At 45.1% G+C, this 17,908-nt stretch overlaps 1 protein-coding gene and 1 non-coding gene across 4 annotated transcripts in view; one reads left to right on the top strand and one right to left on the bottom strand.

Moving 5' to 3' along the window:
* Window positions 1–6,952: 6,952 nt before the first annotated feature.
* VSNL1 (visinin like 1) overlaps window positions 6,953–17,908 on the top strand; it is a 200,943-nt gene continuing 189,987 nt past the window's right edge. For 2 of the 3 annotated variants that reach the window (XM_038750490.1, XM_038750475.1), the window contains exon 1: window positions 6,953–7,086. The gene's annotated coding sequence lies outside the window, so the exon portion shown is untranslated. Of the gene's footprint in view, window positions 7,087–7,507; window positions 7,602–17,908 lie in introns of those variants that run through there. The other variant, XM_038750483.1, reaches the window with a different exon arrangement.
* LOC119934152 lies at window positions 17,358–17,495 on the bottom strand. Its single transcript, XR_005452869.1, has one exon. It is a non-coding gene; the product is annotated as a small nucleolar RNA SNORA7 (small nucleolar RNA).

Genomic DNA, 17,908 nt, shown 5'->3' with positions numbered 1-17,908 from the left:
CCACCAAAACATTGCACAGCCCTCCAATGTGCCTCCACCTTGACCATGTCCCCACCTAGGGTCAGGGAGAGTACATGCCAGTGAAGCTTTGTAGAAGTATAGGGAAAATATGAGCAATAAAGATGTATTTTTATTATAATTAGCAATAATAATAATTGTGATATTTTTAAGAACTTACGTGCAAACATTCTGCTCAGCACAGGGGTAGAATATAATCAGATAACTCAGCCATGAGTAGTTTATTTAATCCATGTCTACCCACTCTGCAAAAGCCTCCAGTGGTTGCACATCAATCCAATCAATCACATTTATTGAGCACATACTTTGTTCACAGCACTGTGCTAAGCATTTGGGAGAGTACAATATAATTGAGTTGGTAGACATGTTCTCTGCCCACAATTAGCTTACAGTCTAGAGGGGGATCTACATCAAACAGAAACTCCTTACCATCGGCTCTAAGTCACTTCACCAGTTGTCCCACTCCTATTTTTCCCTCTCTGATGTACTACAGCCCAGCCTGCACATTTCACTCCTTGAACAGCTCCTCCATCTTGTCATTGATCCCTTTCCCACCCCCTCCCTCTGGCCCGGAACTCCCTTCCATTTCATTAACAACAGAACATCTTTCATTCATTCATTCACTCATATTTATTGAGCACTTACTGTGTGCAGAGCACTGTACTAAGCACTTGGGAAAGTACAAGTTGGCAATTTATGGAGATGGTCCCTACCCAACAATGGGCTCACAGCCCCGCAGCACTTATGTACTTACCTGTAATTTACTTATACTGATGTCTGTCTCACCCTCTGGTCTGTAAGGTCACTGTGGGCAGGGAATGTGTCTGTTACATTGTGTTGTACTCTCTGAATAATAATGATGGCATTTGTTAAGCGTTTACGATGTGCAAAGCACTATTCCAAGCACTGGGAGGAATACAAGGTGATCATGTTGTCCCATGTGGGGCTCACAATCTTAATTCCCATTTTACAGGTGAGGTAACTGTCTCCCCCAACTTCAGTCTATACTTCACTCTTCTGCCTGGCTTATCTTTGTACAGAAATGCTCTGGGCATGTTACTCCCCTCCTCAAAAATCTCCAGTGGCTGCCTGTCAACCTACGAATCAAGCAAAAACGCCTCACTCTCAGCTTCAAGGCTCTCCATCACCTCGCCCCCTCCTCTCCTTCTACAGCCCAGCCCACACCCTCTGCTCCTCTGCTGCTGCTCATCTCCTTACTAGGTCTCATTCTCGCCTGTCCCGCCGTCGTCCCCCAGCCCATGTCCTTCTGCTGGCCTGGAATGCCCTCCCTCCACATATCTGCCAAGCTAGCTCTTTTCCTCCTTTCAAAGCCCTACTGAGAGCTCACCTCTTCCAGGAGGCCTTCCCAGACTGAGCCCCCTTTTTGCTCTCCTCCTCCCCATCCCCCACCCGCTCTACCTCCTTCCCCTCCCCACAGCACTTGTATATATATTTGTACAGATTTATCACTTTAGTTTACTTGTACATATTTACTATTCTATTTATTTTGTTAATGATGTGCATATAGCTTTAATTCTATTTGTTTTGACGATTTTGACACCTGTCTACATGTTTTGTTGTCTGTCTCCCCCTTCTAGACTGAGCCCATTGTTGGGTAGGGACTGTCTCTATATGTTGCTGACTTGTACTTCCCAAGCGCTTAGTACAGTGCTCTGCATACAGTAAGTGTTCAATAAATACAATTGAAATGAATGAATGAAAAGTTACTTGCCCAAGGTCACACAGCAGACACATGGGGGAGCTGGGATTAGAACCCATGACTTCTGACTCCCAAGTCCATGGTCTTTCCACTGAGCCACGCTGCTTCTCTAAACACTTAGTACAGTGCTCTGCACACCGTAAGCACTCAACAAATAAGATTGAATGACCCTCTTCAAGAAGCCTTCTCTGACTAAGCCCTCCCTTCCCGAGACACCTGTGCACTTGGGTCTGTATCCTTTTAAGGACTTTGATTTTCACCCCACTTTCATAGCACTTCAGTCCACCTGTCATTTATTTCAATGTCTGTCTCCCCCTCCAGTCTATAAGCAGGGATTGTGTCTACCTACCCTATAGTACTGTACTCTCCCAAGGGTCTCCTACAGTGTTCTGCACAAAGTAGTCACTCAATAAGTACCATTAATTGATTTATTGACGAATCAGTGCTAAAGCTCCACAAAATTCCCATCGAAGTGATTAATCTTTTTCCCCGAGCCTTGCCTTTTGAGGTCTATTCAGTCATTCAGTCAATCATACTCATTGAGCACTTACTGTGTGCAGAGCACTGAGTACTGCTCAATAAATACTACTACTTGATGGGTTGATTGACAAGTGCAGCACCTTTAAAGGGAGGTGCTTGAGGTGGAGAAGAGATGTCAGAAATGCCAATTACAGCACCTCCTCATCTAATTAGAGGCAATTTTCTTAGGCAGAAAATTTCAGTTTAAACTAAGACTCAAGGCTATCTGGACTTAAGGATTAGATCTACCTGCCTCCCTCTTCATATCTATCAATCAATTACAGTGCTTGGCATATAGTAATTGCTTAACAAATATCATTATTATTATTATTATTAATCAATGGTATTTGTTGAACACTTACTGTGAACAGAACACTGTACAAAGTGCTTGGGAGAGTACAACAGAATTGGTAGACCCTTTCCCTGACCACAATGAGTTTACATTCTAGGGACCACAGTTCTCTCCATTTTTCAAAGCCCTTCTGAAATCACATCTGCCCCATAAAGCCTCCCTAGATTTATTTCTATTCTATCCAGCTGCCATTTCAGAACTTCTGTTTCACCTAGGCACAGACCCTGGTAACTCATGTATATCACTTCTTCCTAGCTCTAGTTTATTTTAGTGTTTGTCTCTCCCTCTAGCTTGTAAGTTCCTTGAGGGCAGAAATCATTTTAAAGTAATTTTAATGTACTCTCCCAAACACTTAGTACAGTAGGTACTCAGTAAAAACCATTGATTGATTTGGACCAACTCAATGGGTCCTGGAGAGGACCTAAACTTACATGGGGAAAAAAGCAAATCCACCATACATACACAGACAACTAGATCTCTGCCACTCAACTTCAGAACACCCTATGTATTATTAATAATAATATTTGTTATGCACTTAATATGTGCTAAGCACTGGGGTAGATAAGATAATCAGGTCTTATTATGGGGAGCTCACAGACTAAGTAAGAGGAAGAACAGGTACTGAATCCCTATTTTGCAGATGAGAGAACTGAGGTAAGAGAAGTTAAATGACTTACCCAAGGTCACATAACAGATATATGGGTGAGCTGGATTAGAACCCAGGTTCTCTGATGCCCAGCCTCTTTCCATTAGGCCACGTTGCTTCTCTGAAGCCCAAACACGTGGAAGCTGGAAGGTAAAAGTGCAGTACACCAGCCTCCCCTGAGCCAGCCCAAGCTTCTCCTGGCTTTCTTCTTTTGGGTCTGATTTGACCAAACCGTTGGGCCACATCAAGCAGTGTTGTTCTAAACAAATGGGGCAAGGAGGAAACGACTGCGTGGGGAACTAGGAGCTGCTGACATAAGAGAGGGGATGCCAAAATGCCAATTGGAAGTTAAGCAATATGCCCAAGGTCAAGGGTGGAGCGGGAATTTGAACTTGGGTCCTCTGATTTGCATTACTGTGCTTTTCCCACTAGGCCATGCTGCTTCTCTATTACTTCTTGAGTCTGTAATTTATTTGTCTGTCTCCTCCACTCTATTGTTGGATCCTTGAGGGCAAGGTGTCACGTACTTTAATTCTATTGCCCTCTCCCAAGCCCTTGGCACTGTAATCTGTAGGTGCCAAATAAATATTATTCATTGATTCTTCGGAAGTTCGTTGTGGTCAGGGAATATATCTGTTTATTATTATAGTGTACTCTCCCAAGCGCTTAGTACGGTGTCTTGCACACAGTAAGGGCTCAATATTCATTCAATCGTATTTATTGAGCGCTTACTGTGTGCAGAGCACGGTACAAAGCGCTTGGGAAGTACAAGTTGGCAACATATAGAGACATATAGACGGTCCCTACCCAACAGCGGGTTCACAGTCTAGAAGGGGGAAGACAGACAACAAAACAAAGCATATTAACAAAATAAAATAAATATGTACAAGTAAAATAGAGTAATAAATATGTACAAGCATATATACATATATACAAGTGCTGTGGGGAGGGGAAGGAGGTAAGGCGAGGGGAGGGGGAGGAGTGGGAGAGGAAGGGGGGCTCAGTCTGGGAAGGCCTCCTGGAGGAGGTGAGCTCTCAGTAGGGTTTTGAATACTACTGAATGAATGAATGAGGTTGCCAAGCACTTAGTACAGTGCATTACACATTGCAGGTGCTCAATTAACTGCTGATGATAGATGCAATACAAATTTAGGTGTGCTTGCCATCCTTTAGATTGTGGACTCCTTATGGGCAAGGAATGTCTGCTAATTCTGTTGTATTGTACTCCCCCAAGTGTACAAGTGAACATCGGAAGTGCTCAATAAACACCATTCAATCAATGGCATTTACTGAATGCTTAGTATATACAGAGCGCTGTTGATTGCTTGATTGGGACCTCCTGCTAACTGCATTGTTCCAATCCCGTCCTTCCCAATCTAATTTATCCCTGGGGGTTGAACCAGAGAGATGTTCTAGTAGCATGGCTTAGTGGATAGAGCATGGATCTGGGAGTAAGAAGGTCGTGGGTTCTAATCCCAGAGCTGCCATTTGTCTGCAAGGTGACCTTGGGCAAATCACTTCTCTTTGCCTCAGTTTCCTCCTCTGTAAAATGGGGATGAAGACTTGTGAGCGCCACATGGAACAGGGACTGTGTCCAACCCAATTTGCTCGTATCCACCCCAGCGCTTAGTAAGTGCCTGGCACAGAGTAAGCGCTTAACAAATACCAGAATTATTATTATTATATGCTCTGCACATCTTGCTCTTTTTTTTAATTGAACCTTCGTTTCCGGTTTCTCCAGTAACGTGGAAGAGTCGGAGTTCCATGCCTTGAGCTGTCAGCATTTCAAGTGGGCATCTCGTTTGCTCGGGGTTTGGATCTTAAGTAAGAAGCGTTTGCACTGGACCAAAATTGAAACCCACGAGGCTCTCGGAAGCAGGGAGGAATGGGGAAAGAGAGGGAGGGGAAAGTGGAAGGAGGAAGGGAGGGCAGGAGGTGAGGGGAAAGGAGGGAGGGAAGGGAGGAGAAAGAGGAGGGAGGGAAGGGAGGGGAAAGAGGAGGGAGGGAAGGAGTAATAATAATAATAATGATGATGGCATTTATAAAGCACTTACTATGTGTAAAGCACTGTTCTACGGAAGGGAGGGGAAAGGAGGGAGGAGGGAAGGAAGGGAGGAGGGAAGGAGGGAGGAGGGGAGAGGAGGGGAGGGGAAAGAGGAGGGAAGGGAGGAGGGAAAGAGGAGGGAAGGGAGGAGGGAAAGAGGAGGGAGGAAGGAAGGGAAAATAATAGTAATAATGGTATTTGTTAAGTGCTTACTTTGTGCCAAGCACTGTTGTAAGCGCTGGATAATAATGGTATTTGTTAAGCGCTTACAATGTGCCAGGCACTGTACTAAGCACTGGGGTGGACCCAAGCGAATCGGGTTGGACACAGCCCTATCCCACGTGGGGCTCACAGTCTCAATCCCCATTTTACAGATGAGGTAACTGGGGTAAAGAGAAGTAAAGTGACTTGCTCAAGGTCACAGAGCACACAAGTGGTAGAGCTGGGATTAGAACCCATGATCTCCTGACGGAGGCGACGGGAAAGAGAAGAGGAGGGAAGGGAGGAGAGGGGAGGGGAGGGGAAGAGAAGGAAGGGAGGAGGAGAGGGGAGGGAAGAGGAGGGGAAGGAAGGGAGGAGGGGAGGGGGAGGGAGGAAGGAAGGGAGGAGGGGAGGAGGAGGGAGGAGGGGAGAGGGGAAGGGAGGAAGGAGGGGAAGGGAGGAGGGGGGGAAGGGGAAGGGAGGGGGGAGGGGAAGGGGAAGGGAGGGGGGGAGGGGAAGGGAGGAGGGGGGGAAGGGGAAGGGAGGAGGGGGGGAAGGGAGGAGGGGGGGAAGAGAGGAGGGAGGGAAGGGGAGGGGAGGAAGGGAAAGGAAGAGGGGAGAAGGGGAAAGGAAGAGGGGAGAAGGGGAAGAGGGGAGAAGGGGAAGGGGGAAGGGAGGGGGGAAGGGAGGAGGGGAAGGGGAAGGGGGAAGGGAGGAGGGGAAGGGGGACGGGAGGAGGGGAAGGGGACGGGGGAAGGGAGGAGGGGAAGGGGGAAGGGGGAAGGGAGGAGGGGAAGGGGAAGGGGGGAAGGGAGGGAGGGGGAGGGGAGGAGGGGAAAGGAAGAGGGGAGGAGGGGAAGGGAGGAGGGGAAAGGAAGAGGGGAGGAGGGGAAGGGAGGGGAGAGGGGAAGGGAGGAAGGAGGGGAAGGGAAGAGAAGGGAGGGGAGGGGAAGAGAAGGGAGGGGAGGGGAAGAGAAGGGAGGGGAGGGGAGGGGAAGGGAAGGGAGGGGAGGGGAAGGGAAGGGAGGGGAGGGGAAGGGAAGGGGGGAAGAGAAGGGAAGAGAGGAGGAGGGGAAGGGAAGGGGGAAGAGAAGGGAAGAGAGGAGGAGGGGAGGGGAAGAGAGGAGGAGGGGAGGGGAAGGGAGGGGAGGGGAGGGGAAGAGAGGGGAGGGGAGGGGAAGAGAAGGAAAGGGGGGAGGGGAGGGGAAGAGAAGGAAAGGGAGGAGGAGGGGAGGGGAAGAGGAGGGAAAGGGGAAAGGAGGGGGAGGGAGGGGAAGGGAGGAGAGGGGAGGGAGGGAGGGAGGAAAGGCGGAGGCTGGGGCGCCTGCGCAAAGGAGTCCGGGGAACCTTTGATTTTCTATGGGATTCCTAATCTGCAGCCCAGACCCAGCGGAGCGTGTTGCCGCGGCCGCTCGGAAGGCGCCATCCAAAGGGGATTTAAGCCGCAGCCGCAGCCGCAGCCGAGGCCGAGGCGGCCGCCGGACCGCCCGCCGTTCGCCTAAATTCAATCTCTCTCTCTTAAGCCCGCCCCCCAGCCGTTGAGTTCGATCGTTTTGCTTGAAGTGGCCGTGCCCGACGCTCGCCCTGTAAGTGTAAAACGTAAACCGGCTCCGTCGCCTTTCTGCATGTGCCAAGCGGGCTGGTCGGGGGGCGATGCTTTGGAGTGGGTTGCACACTGAGCTTCCGCACAGATGCGGGTCGGTGCACGGTGAGCCTCGCCCGGGCTAATGCTAGCCACCTTTGCTTTAGGACTGAAAAAGGCGATGGACCTTTTACCGTGATGGGGGGAAAAAAACCCAAGTGTTTGCGTGCAAAGTGTTGGGGGGGTGGGGGGTCTTCTTATGCAAAACCCAAGGAGGTGGGGGGCCACCGGGCTAGCCTCTTATTCTAAGTATATAAATAGAAACATTGCTGCAGACTTAAATAGCTCGGCCCGCGGGTGGTGAAGTTGTTCGGGGGTTGGTAGAACTAGAGACCGGGACGGTGGTGGCAACCTGTCCTCCATCCGGATTGCTGCACAACGTGTTTTATTCCCGGGAAGGTGGCAGAGGTGTTTGGCCGAGGGAGAGTGGCAAGATTGGAAACTGAAGAAACTGGGGAGGTGAGAGGTGGGGGGTGAATTGGGTGCCCGGTGTTGGTGCCTAGGAGGGTGAATTGGGTGCCCAATGTGTGCCTAGGAGGGTGAATTGGGTGCCCAGTGTGTGCCTAGGAGGGTGAATTGGGTGCCCAATGTGTGCCTAGGAGGGTGAATTGGGTGCCCAGTGTGTGCCTAGGAGGGTGAATTGGGTGCCCAGTGTGTGCCTAGGAGGGTGAATTGGGTGCCCAGTGTGTGCCTAGGAGGGTGAATTGGGTGCCCAGTGTTAGTGCCTAGGAGGGTGAATTGGGTGCCCAATGTTGGTGCCTAGGAGGGGTGAATTGGGTGCCCAATGTTGGTACCTAGGAGGGTGAATTGGGTGCCCAATGTTGGTGCCTAGGAGGGTGAATTGGGTGCCCAATGTTGGTGCCTGTGGGGGGTGAATTGGGTGCCCAATGTTGGTGCCTGTGGGGGGTGAATTGGGTGCCCAATGTTGGTGCCTGTGGGGGGTGAATTGGGTGCCCAATGTTGGTGCCTGGAGGGGTGAATTGGGTGCCCAATGTTGGTGCCTGGAGGGGTGAATTGGGTGCCCAATGTTGGTGCCTGGAGGGGTGAATTGGGTGCCCAATGTTGGTGCCTGGAGGGGTGAATTGGGTGCCCAATGTTGGTGCCTAGGAAAGTGAACTGAGTGCCCAGTGTTGATGCCAGGAGGGTGAATTGGGTGCCAAATGGTGCATAGGAGGGTGAATTGGGTGCCAAATGCTGGTGCCTGGGAGGGTGAATTGGGTGCCAAATGTTGGTGATAATAATAATGATAGCATTTGTTAAGCGCTTACTATGTGCTGAGCACTGCTCTAAGCGCTGGGGTAGATACAAGGTGATCAGGTTGTCCCACGTGGGGCTCACAGTCTTTATCCCCGTTTTACAGATGAGAGAACTGAGGCCCAGTGAAGTGATTTGCTCAAGGTCACACAGCTGACAAGAGGCAGAGCCGGGATTAGAACCCATGACCTCTGACTCCCAAGCCCGGGCCTTTTCCACTGAGCCACGCTGCTTCTCTGCCCAGGAGGGCGAATTGGGTGCCAAATATTGGTGCTTAGGAGGGTGAATTAGGTGCCAAATGTTGGTGCCTAGGAGCTTTAGGAGTTTCATCAAAATAACGATCTCTTTGACCTTTTACAATGTGTGGATTTTAAATGATGGTTTTATTGATTAAATCGCACGGGAGGCAAAAATGCAGCCGTCAGAAGCAGTCCTCCTTGAACTCTTGCCTGTTTCTGACACCCTCGACCGGCTCAGATTGGCACAGATCAATATATAAACACCCACGATAACAAAGACATAGGTGGGATACTTGCTAAACAGTTTGCATTCCGGGGTCGACTGCTCATGGGTGGCAATTTGGAAATTTTTCATCTTTGCTTTTATTTCCACCAATAAAGGTCATTGTTTCTGGAGTTTAAGCGAATTGTCTTGATACAGAAACCCAAAGAGCGACCTCTGCAAGGTCATACCCCTTTTGAAAGGCGTATTGGAAAAAAATCCTTTTTAGTATTTTTTTTGAGTTTTTTTCAGCGTGTGATGTGTTCCTCTGACCACATGCCGAAGTTACCTGTAAAATAGGAATTTTAAGAATCCATATTTGCACTTGTCCGTGGGTTGTAATGCTTGGACAGCTGTAAGAAATTGCATGTAAAGTGTTGTTCTGCCCTGCAGTGGGGACTGGAATGAAGTGAATATGCTGGTGGGTGGAAGAAAAGAAAAACACGCCGGTGGACTAATCGTATCATTGAGGAAGAGAGGGAACATGCAATTATATTCGTGAAGATGTAAGCAGAGAAGCTACAGCTTCGTATATTGTATCGTTGAGACAAATTGGAGGGAGAAGAGAAAGGAAGTAACTTTGAAAACCAGGTTTGGGTCATTTTATGCAGTGACCCAACTAATCCACCCCAACGTGCAACATTTCATAGGACTGCCATCCTTGATGGATTGCAATCAAATGTTGCATGCGTGAATTTAAATTGTCTGTACTTTTAACATAATATAGCTAAGAACAGCCCTGGGTCCTACAGAGCTTCAGGCCAAATGGCTTAATGCATCGCATCGTACAGAAATAAATATGGGGAAGAAGTTGTTCAGTGTTCTGTAATGGTATCAGCTTCCAGATTGGAGAGAATCAATCATATGAGAAATGAGAAGAGGTGGTTATTGGGAGGAAAAGAAAAGATACAGTTTGCCTTTAACTCAGAAGTGTCTCATCCCCTCTGTAAAATCCATCCCTATTCCTTTCTCCACAGTTCACACAAACCCCAAATTATTTTCGAGATGTTTTTGAGCAATGTATTAATGAAACCCAAAATACAATATTTTTCCCTGAGGCAAAGTTTTAATCTTTTTTTTTTCCTACGCTTCCGTGCCTCACTCCTGGACCATTTGCTTACAGAAACCAGTACTGTTTTCAACATCAGTTAATGTTGATTGATGGCCACTGGGTGCGTGCCATTCTGCGGGTTCTGTCCTCAGTGAACACAGCCCTGGGGATGGAGGAGAGTGAGAAGAAAAGAGGAAATTGGGTATCTAGGCATCGGAAGGGTAGGTGCCCGGGGCTGGCGATCAGGCAAGGATGGTTTTCGCCCATTCTGGAAAACAGCTGGCTCAGATCCCACTGGATTTAAATAGAGATATGGGATTACAACAGTTCCTTTTATGTATCAGTCAATACTCTGCAACCACTGCTACAGTTCCTAAAATGACCCAAGTTTATTCCTCCCCAGCCCTTTTCTAATCTCAACCCTTGGAGCTTTATAAAATCCTTTTGCTTGCTTCATGGCATTTGTCTCCCCTCACTCCCCGTTAGCGCGAACCTTTTTCTGCCCTTCCCCTTTACAATACAGCCCTCCCCTCATCACACCCCCTATGTCTTCATTTTTTCATTGGAACCTTTTCTAATCATGGCATTTCTTTCTTTGCTTCACCCTGGACTTTTCCAACCTTGTGCCACTTCATTTTCCCTCTCACCTTCAGTCACCTCAAGCCGGCAACTAGAGACACTGCGGCCCTTCCCACCTCTCTGCCACATGGTGCTGCAGAGAGGTTCTGCCACATGTTTCCTCAATATTCATGCTCCTGGATAGCAGGAATTGGGACTAAACCATGCCTTCAGCCTTTACAGCAATCATCTGGACGAAGACACCTGCAGAGAAAGAGAGAGAGAGAGAGATTGAGGTTGGGGGGAGCTGAATTTTGTGCTGAACAATCTGCAGAGGTGCCACATGGGGGAATCATGCAGATTTTTAAAGCTGCACCAGCATCTTGCGAAGACTCAGGAGGTTCAGGTTGCTGATTATGGAGTTGAAAACATGACCAGATATTGCTCTCCCCTGCTTTTTGGGTGGGGATTCAGGTGATGAATTTCCCCACCATTCTACCTTCGGACAAGTGATTTTTCTCTCCCTTCCCCAGATGCCACTACATATCATTTTAATGCTATGGAGGGATGTTGTTGTGGGGTGTGGGAGTCATCTCAAATGGACTGAATTATAGGGGTGTTTCAGAGTTGTCCTCTGCAGTATGAGGATGTGAGTGCTTAGTAAATGCCCTCTGGCGATTGGTAACATCTGGGGGTTTGCAGTTTAACTGATAACAATGATTTGAATATCTGCTTTTCCTTTCAGTGCCAATGCTTCAGAAATGTTTGGACCGATTTACTTTACCTCTCTTCCTTCCACATTCTATTCTTTAGGTGATGTACAATTTCCTTATCTAGGTAGTGTTGACATAGTAAGCCCTGCCTTAGATGGGACTGATAGATGTACTTTCAAATTCCTCTGCAGAGGACACCTTAAGGTTCTCTAGTTGCTTTTTGCTTTGCTTGGGATTTGATTTTATTTGTTTTCTCCTTGCCCAGTTTAGCACTGTCTGCCATCTTCCTTCCATCGAGTAATTTCTCCACCGTCAATTCCTCTGTTAATATGCAAGGCTGTTAATATGATTTTCTATTAAAACAGTGTGAATTCTAAAGACTACTTGATTACTTGATCAGGTTCTAAAATGTATAGTGTGTCAGCTTTAAACTTTTCAAAATCTTTTGAAATAGTATATTCTGTTTTTCACTTAGGTCTTTTTTTTTAAAATCTAGTTTTTAGTTATCTGCATACATCTAACAAGACAAGTTAGTGATATGCATGCATTCATCTTACAAAGGTGTGTTCATTGCAAATTTGTACAAAAGATAAATGATAAAGATTTTTTTCTGTACTCCAATTATACTACTTTTGTAATCATTTCTAATTAATTTTGGGGGGAAATCAACTACTACTATTTTGGACACTGCAATTAATATAGGTAATGCTCAAAATAGGGTTTATGGATATTTATATAAAGGTTTAATCATTAGAATTCACCATATTAAATGAACCAAGAGATAATCACTTCTTTAGGGAAAAAAACCCCATTAAATCGATGCCTGTGATTTCTTTAATCCAGCCTTTCTCCCTCTCCTATAGGCAGGACAAAGTTTGTAAGAGCAGAAAAACAATGTTGTATCTCTGAAATACCATACGTATGTTGTTATGATTGATGTTTTGAATTGAGTATAATTGGCTTACTCTTGAGTGAATCCAAATACACTGAAAGTTTCGTTGCTGTGGTTTGATTCATTGAGAACTGTATAAATGAGGGGCTCCTAGGTGTGCTTTAAAACTATTTAGGGAATGGAAAATAATGGAGTAGCAAATCACTGAAGAAATGTCAACATCTTGACGCTTTAATAGTAGGTTGCTTGTGAATATATTAAAAAGAAGTTCTATACCCTTATCAACAAATGTAAAGCGTGCAATCAGAGTAATTTATCTCGACTCTTAAACCGTTTAGGTGGTTAACCTAAAATCTCACCTCAGCCCAGAAAGCAAATATTCTGAACATTTTTGGTTTACTAGCTAGAAAAAAGAATAAAGAAGCGTGGGATTAGACAGTATATGTATTATTATGCACAATTGTTGGGCCCATTGCCTTCTGACCTCAATTTCTACAGAAACTGTTAACTAATTTCACTCCTATTCCCTCCCACCCATTTAAATTCAGTACACCTGAGTAAATTAGTTGGGGGGAATGTCTGAAGACTAACTTTCGGTTCTTTCATTTGCAAATGAAGTCTTTAGTAATGTTTTGTTTTATCAGATTGTTTAAAATTCTGTCAGTGAAGTGCTTTCTTTGAGTTGGTATCTGGCTGTTTTCCTCAAGATAATTTCTGCTTGCTAATTTCCCACGCATTAAAGAGTGGAAGATGACTTAATGTTGGGTCCTGCTTATGACGTTTATTTCTGGCTTTTTGAAATGTTTGTTTATGAGAGATATATGCTGCAGTACTTTGATCTAAAAACTTAAGGTGGGTAAAAAAAGCCATACAGATAAACCTGAACCAAAAAGTAAATGTGTGTTAAGAATATCTTTTTACTGTTAACCCAAACTACTGCAACTTCTCACACTTGGAAAAAAATTATGTAAAGTTGGCTGCTTTCACAAATGACATAAACAAAAATGGGTACGATACAATTTTGGTATTTCTGAAGTTTATATATGAGAAGTGTGTTTGTGTTAGGGAGAATGAGCTGTCTTTTTGGGCCTGATGATCTAAGGAGAAATGTAATAAATAATGTGGAAACTTTATATCAGAGTTCCTGTCTCAAACTTCAGCAGTGTTCTCTTCAATTTAACCGTTTCTTTAGTTATCTCGTGTGTACATTTACTACTTTCCCATTCTTGTTTTTGTATATCGTATGAATATTTTTGTGTGTTTCTCTTCCAAGCCATTGCATTGTTGGTAGACTCCGTTCCTTGTTTCTCTTTCCAGCTTATTTTGTGATTAATCTTACTGAAGTATTGGGTTGTGTGCCTGCATATAAGTGGGAAAATCGTCTGAGACTTATTGTTTTATTCCTTCATCCACAGATTTTAATTGTAAAAAGGAAAAGATAGATTTCCATCCTGTCCTGCTAACCAAGGGAACATTTCCAAGAGAAGCAGCGAGGTTTAGTGGCTAGAGCATGGACCTAGGAGTAAAAAAGACCTGGGTTCTAATCCTCTCTCTGACACCTGTCTTCCCTGTGACCTTGGGCAAGTCACTTAGCTTCTCTACGCCTCAAGTTCCCTCATCTGGGAAATGCGGATTAAGACAGTGAGACCTATGTGAGACAGGGACTGTGTCCAACCCAGTTAGCTTTAGTCTACCCCAGCACTTAGTGCCTTGCACATAATAAGTGCTTAACAAATACCATTATAATTATAATATTATTATTAATGTCACCCCAAAAAAAGACACTGGATCTGAAATCTCTTGGAGAACCTGCTCAAATTTAAGTTCTGATTACTCCAAATCCTTGATAGACAGCCAGACCACAATGGTTCTACCCCTGCTGTCCTTCACACACACCGTTTGATTCAAAAGTATTCTGTGCCTTTAACTAGACCTCCATGTTTATTTGCATCCCTATGCTTTCTCTCATTGTGTGCTTTCCCCCCACCCCTCTATTGGACTCAGCTGTAAAATTTTCTACTAGTTTCTTCCATTTCCCCATCTGAGTTTCTGTTCTTCCTCCTTTTCCTTTTAATAATAATAATAATAACAACAACAATAATAATAATGGCATTTATTAAGCGCTTATTATGTGTGAAGCACTGTTCTAAGTGCTGGGAAGGTTACGAGGTGATCAGGATGTCCCACGGGTGGCTCACAGTCTTAATCCCCATTTTACAGATGAGGTAACTGAGGCACAGAGAAGTTAAGTGACTTGCCCAAAGTCACACAGCTGACAATTGGCAGAGCCGGGATTTGAACTCCTGACCTCTGACTCCAAAGCCCATGCTCTTTCCACTGAGCCACGCTGCTTTTGCATCTGCTCTGATGTTTTTTCAGATAGTATTTCCCAAAGCAGCAGTGGAATCTGAACTTGATTTTCTTCCTATTTTGCTGGAAAATCCCTGTGTAATTTGGTTGCAAGGATTTTTTTTTTTTTTACAAAAAACTAGGCTTAAGGGAAAGCTCCATCTTAAATTTCACCCATTAGATATTGCTTCAGTATGATTCATAGGGAGAACCATTATGTATTTTTTGAGGACTAACCCTATGTGAAGCATTCATGGAGGAGGAGTGTGGCCTATTGGAAAGAGCCTGGGCCTGGGATTCACAGGACCTGGGTTCTAACCCCGGCTCTGCCTCTTACCTACTGTGTGACTTTGGGCAACTCACTTAACTTCTCTGTGCTTGTTACCTCATCTGCAAAATGGGCATTCAGTCCTGTTCTCCCTCCTACTTAAACTGTGAGCACCTTATGAGACCTTATTATCTCCTATCAACCCCAGTGTTTGACACATAGTAAGGGCTTAACAAATACCACGGTTAATATTATTAGGTGTAGTCCTTTAAGTATAAAGTGAACTAGAGAATTAAGACAATTGGGTGCAGTTATTTAGGGAAAATTGAATTATTGGCAAACGGAAAGTGAAATGAGAATTTGGATCCAATGTTTGGCTGTGGAGGCTTAACTTGAGGGTAATTATGTCATAGGCAGGCCGTATATTTACAGAGATATATGTTACTCCATTTGGAATGTCTGGAAAGTTTTTAGATTGTCCTGTTAATGATGGAATAGTTGGCTCATGAATGCCCCCAGGGAAGCTTGGTACCTGGAATTGTTAAAAGAGTGAGAACACTGGCCTTCAGTATAATGCCAGCCAAAAAAAAAAGTAATTGCTGACAAGCTGAACCTAGGTATGTTGCTGAGTCCAGAACTGTATTCATGAGTCTCCACCTTCTCCCAAACCCATCAATTTAAGTACATCTCAGACGCTGTGGTGTACATTCCTGCCTAGTTTGTTTAAATACTTAATTCCACAGATTCTAGCAAGAAATGAAAGCCCCAACCTTTAATACAGCCGCAGGTGTGCCACATTCAGCAATGACTTATGGAAACAGGTAAGAGCACAGCAGTTTCTGCTGCTGGCTGAGTTCTTACAAAGATATTCTCTTCAGTAACCATACTACCCTTGCCAATTTCTAGCAATACGTGCTGAAGACTACATGTGGACCAGGCAAGGTAAATTGGTAAAGCATATCGCCCCTATTAGAACAAATCCAGTGCACATCTGCTAATGGTAGGATCCTAATCCTCCCAGAGTCCTCCATAAATAGGCATCTTAGATTAGCCTCTTCGTTGCTGGAGAGTTAGCGATGACTTTTGGCTTTGGGTCTGAGCAGTTTAATTCAGGAATGCTCTGTTCTTTCTGTTTGGTGGAGCCTCTAGAAAATGAGCCCTTCCACAGTGACCTGGGTACAGGGAAGCAGCACTATTATTATTATTATCATGTCTTCTGTTTGACTTTGGGCAAGTTACTTAACTTCTCTGGGCCTCAGTTACCTCATCTGTAAAATGGGGATGAAGAGTGTGAGCCCCGTGAGGGACAGGGACTCTGACCTGATAAACTCGTATCTACCCCAGCACTTAGAAATGTGCTTCGCACATAGTAAGTGCATAACAAGTACCATCATTGTTATTATTACAGGTTTTGTAGAGTTTGTGTTTGTCAGAATCCACATACAGGGAAGACGGTACAGCAGCATCAATTTGGACACAAATGGCACTCATGCATGTATATACCCAGGAAAGCAGCTTGGCCTAGTGGAAAGAACACAGACCTGGGAGTTAGAGGACCTGAGTTCTAATCCTGGCTCTTCCATGTGTATGCTATGGGACCTTGGACAAGTAATTTAACTTCTCTTTGCGTGGGAATTCAATACCTGTTATCTTTCCTACTTAGACTGTGGGACCTCATTATCTTGCCTCTACTCCAGCACTTAGTACGAGTGCTTGTTATGGGCAGGGATTGTGTCTGTTTTATTGTTGTATCGTAGTCTCCCAAGTGCTTAGCACAGTGTTCCACACACAGTAAGTGCTCAGTAAATATGATTGACTGACATAAATGCCTAACAGATACCACAGGGATTATCATTATTATTACTGAGCCAACACCAATTAGAAAGCTAAGCAAGGAAATGGGAAGATTTTAAAAATAGACTACATCAATACCTGGAATACCTCAAAGAAGCCTCAGTATCTGGGAGATTCTCCAATAACCAGAGTGTGCTTAAGGCCTTTGGTCAGGTCATTCGAACCCTTGGATTGTCTAAGAGTTTTTAAAATTGTGCCTGAAGACAGTGTACTTATTGTGGGGATCATAAAAGGTCAAAGCAATATTCTGTGTTAATTTTTTGGGGAAAAAAGCAATATGCATTAATATTTAAACATTTAGGGGCAGTTTGAATTCAAAAAGTGTATATTGATTGTATTTGAACTCACTGTGTGCAAAGCACTGTACTAAGCACTTGGGAGAATGCAATATAATAATAATTATAGTATTAAGCATTTACTACAGAAGGAGCACTGTGTTAAGCTCTGGAGTCTTGTCCTATACCGTAGAGTTGTCTCCAACCCATAGCAGCACCATGGACACATTCATTCAATCATATTGAGCACTTACTATGTGCAGAGCACTGTACTAAGCGCTTGGAAAGTACAATTCGGCAACAGATAGAGACAATCCCTACCGACACATCTTTCCCAGAACACCCCACCTCCATCTGCAGTTGTTCTGGTGGTGGATCCATAGAGTTTTCTCAGTAAAAATACGGAATTGGTTTACTGTTGCCTCCTTTCATTCAGTAAACTCGAGTCTCCTCCCTCGACTCTCTCCCGTGCCGCTGGTGCCCAGTACAGGTGAGTTTTGACTTGTAGCATATTACCTTCCACTCTCTAGCCACTGCCCAAGCTAGAAATAGAATGGGTATTCCTCTGCTTGACTCTCCCTCCCATAGTCAAGATTGGTAGAGTACCGGAAACTCTCCAGGTGTGACCCTGAGAGGGAAAGCTTTGGGGTGGATACAAGCAAACTGGGTTGGACACAGTCTCCTTCCCACACGAGGCTCACAGTCTCATTCCCCATTTTACAGGTGTGGTAACTAAGGCACGGAGAAGTGAAGCGACTTGCCCAAGGTCACAAAGCAGACAAGTGGCAGAGCCAGGATTAGGACCCATTACCTTCTGACTTTTTCCACTATGTCATGCTGCTTCTTACGACAACTCATTTCTGAAAACTCTGTCTTAAGTTGAAATCCTTGAAGTCAGAGCCAAGTTTCTCATAGGAACAATGTTATAAATCGAGGACTGGTTCCTTAAACAGGGTCAGTTACCCTATTCTTAGTTACATCACCCAGAATTAAATACTCGGTCAATGAGAGATAAGTGATAAGTACACTGACGTATTTATATTGGCGTCAG

Source organism: Tachyglossus aculeatus, chromosome 1 (assembly GCF_015852505.1).
Source record: "Tachyglossus aculeatus isolate mTacAcu1 chromosome 1, mTacAcu1.pri, whole genome shotgun sequence".
In the NCBI taxonomy this organism is placed as follows: Eukaryota; Metazoa; Chordata; class Mammalia; order Monotremata; family Tachyglossidae; genus Tachyglossus; species Tachyglossus aculeatus.
This window is presented reverse-complemented; position numbering and strand designations above follow the sequence as displayed.